Source organism: Primulina eburnea, unplaced genomic scaffold (genome assembly GCF_022965805.1).
Source record: "Primulina eburnea isolate SZY01 unplaced genomic scaffold, ASM2296580v1 ctg507_ERROPOS390280, whole genome shotgun sequence".
Taxonomy (NCBI): domain Eukaryota; kingdom Viridiplantae; phylum Streptophyta; class Magnoliopsida; order Lamiales; family Gesneriaceae; genus Primulina; species Primulina eburnea.
The window spans coordinates 2,449-5,738 of NW_027331309.1; the positions used below are offsets into that span (position 1 = coordinate 2,449).

A 3,290-nucleotide genomic window follows, 5' to 3' on the forward strand; every position below is an offset into this window, starting at 1 on the left:
CTGTTTTCAGACCAGACCTATATGTAATTTGCTTCTAATTTTACCTTATCATGTATTTTGATGAATGTTGTTACTTACACATAATTTGTATTGCTTATTCTTCCAATTTCTACAACTACTATTGAGTTCAAAAAAATAATTCTCAATTATGAGTAGTATCAAACTAGGCTTCAAAACGAAATGAAAAATAATTTTTTTTCAAATGTATCAATGATATTTATTGAAAGAGAAATTCAGAATGATCTAAAAGGCTTGACTAGTTTCTTTAGGTTCTTTTGAGCACCACGGATCGTAGGATTGCCGGATTGGCGTCTATTTCCAAGTCTTTAAGAACAGGTAGAAAAGACAGTCTAATCAACTTGGACAACCGTACACCTTTCACACTCTGTAGGCAAAAAAAAATATATATATATATATAATGTGAATTTGGTATAATCCATTCCTCCAATTAAGTTAGGCAATTCCAAGAGTTGAAGCTTTACAAATGTTCATACAATTGATACAAACGATATATAATTTTTGGGGAATATGGTTAAATCACAATACACAAATTTTGTTCATCATCTACATTTTTACCGGGACATAAATATAGATTATTCACATTGTAATGGAAATTTGAGTTTCAGACTCTGCTTCCAGCTCCTTGGCTATGTTTTTCTTGTGGTTATAAAATTTGCTACATATTGGATACAGATAATATATCAAATCATTTGATCGAAGTTTCCTTTCATCCGAAAGCAACTTCGCGAATCGGGCAAGAGCTTCTTCGTTTGTGCCCTCTCCTTGAACAGGCTCTGATCTTCCTGTCTCCAAATTAATCCTCGAAACGGGCTTTTTTCAGAAGGCTGCGACCAATAATCGCAAGAGCCTGCAAGTTCCTTATGGTCGCAATATCCACAGATGATGTATCTCCCGTCAACATATCCTCCTTTGTAAATATATAATAAATAGAGTTGTTAATTTATAATAAATATATATTAAGAAACAACGGATCCAAGTAGTGTTTGAAAATAAAACTTTTTTAAAAAAGTTCACAATCACTTTTTTTCAGCTTTTCCAAACACTGCTTAAATATCTTGATATATATATATATATATATATATATATATATATATATATATATATATATATATATATATATATACGTACCTGGATACGAAGGTAATTTTTTTCGGTGTTTAGCGATTGAAAAAGAGTAGAGACGTGAATATCGACCATATCGGAGCTGGCGGCTCCGAACATATCGATTATGGGAGTAGCACCCTTGTGTATATCCAGGAGAGTAAGCCCCAACGTGCAGCATCTTCGGCATTGTACTTCTCTTCATTTTTTGCCATCCCAGAGCCTAATGATAGAACCAGCATCCTGGTGCTGTCCATTGGTGTCATGTCTACAGTCTCAAACTTTTTCAACATTATTTCTTTGGAAATGTGTGTTATGCCCAATAAGGACTGCCAAAAGTTCAAATTTTAGCCCATAAAAATTAAGAATTATCCAAAAAAAAAAATCCTAATCGTGTAAAGTTAATTGACATGTATTATTTTATATTTTGTTAAACTGTGTCTAATTTCTGATTCCACCGCTGCATACAGAGAGAATATGACAAATACTTGCCGGATTGTTGGCCGCAAGGCCTCCATCAACGAGATCAAATGTGCGTGTACTGCCTTGATAATCCCTGATCTCAAAATAGTGTGGTGGAAGATATGTGGGCGCTGCCGTTGTACCCAAACAAATGTCTGATAACAATGCATTCTTGGAAGCATTTGCTATCCCCTATGCAATTTTTTTTTTTAAAAAAACAAAAAATATAATAATTAAAATAAATTAATCCATATTTTATTAGATGGTACAATTAAATGTTAATAAATTAATTACCAAAAAAAGAATCAACGATCTTGTGTCATGAGTTTCTTACATCTTTAGTACTGAAGATGACAGGTTGAAGTCGCTTAATATCAAATGTTGGTATCACTACATCTGTTAAGGTTTGGCTCACCGTCAGATTGCCTAGCAATCCCCGAATCAACGATCGCAAGTACTTCCCGTCGTACTTCGGCCCATCGAGCAAATTCGCCGCCTTTCTCAGAAAATTGCTTCGACTTGAACCAAGATTAAGAAGATATAAAAATAATTATATATGAAATATCTCAATTCTCAAGGTTTCCTAGAACCAATATAATATTGGGCACATTCTTGAGAATAGTACTTGTGCATGCATGCAATATGCATACCTGCTCTCGGGGAAGATCTTTGGGCCATGCTGCAAGTAGAAACTTGCTATGTCCTTTGCCTCATATGCAGGGCGATTATCTTGACCAGGAGCAGTCAGCATGGTCGTAATGAGAGCCCCTGTGCTCGTTCCCGCGACCACATCGAATAATCTGCGATTCTTGCATTCGGGCCATCCAATTCCTGTCACGAAAAGACTTGTTAAAACAAGCCTGGATCGGATCATGAAAATTTTGTTCAGAAAATTAGTCTTCAAGCCATTAATAGAGAATTTAGTTTCCTATAAAGTCGATGTCGGATTTGCGATATCAATGTTACGTACCTGGAGTTTGGCTTCAAGGAAGGCGAGCATGGTTCCCGGGATAATACCTCTTATACCACCTCCATCGATACTCAAAATGGCGACCCTTTGTCCTTTAGCATTAGCATTAGCATCAACAATTGAGAACAGAGAAAAATGGAGAAATATGTTTGGCAAAATGAGCGCAAAAACGACAACCCTTTTGTCCATTTTAATTCACAATAACAAGAAAATGTACAATTCCAGTTCCAATTATTCACAAAATGAATCCAGAATAGATAGAAGGAGCCCAAATTATGTGATTCTGAAATTATCTATATGCATCCCAATACAATCCTAATTAATCATTAATTCCCTTTAGTAAATTTTCATAGAAAAAAATCCAATGACGACCCAACTGCTTTCAGGGAAAAATTTCCCATTTCTTTTATGTCTGCGTGTGTGTATATATATATATTAATTCCACCATTTTTTTTTTTAATTTCCTGATCGGGATGTCTTAATTCTGCAATCTTCTCTTCCGAATGTGACGCTCCTTCAACCATTGTATGCAACAAATATATTTTGCACCACAAATGGTTTCGGTCCCGTTATCATGTCCCGCTGCGAACAAATTAAATGGTTTCGGGGATGTCTTAATTCTGCAATCTTTTAATGATCATCATCAATTTTTATTTTCATCATAAATATTATTATTTTAACTAATTTATATATTATTATTTTATTCATATAAAAATTCCTTCTCTCATTCGCTTGC

At 34.6% G+C, this 3,290-nt stretch overlaps 1 pseudogene; it reads right to left on the minus strand.

Moving 5' to 3' along the window:
* Window positions 1–597: 597 nt before the first annotated feature.
* LOC140821289 (patatin-like protein 2) lies at window positions 598–2,778 on the minus strand (annotated as a pseudogene).
* Window positions 2,779–3,290: the final 512 nt, after the last annotated feature.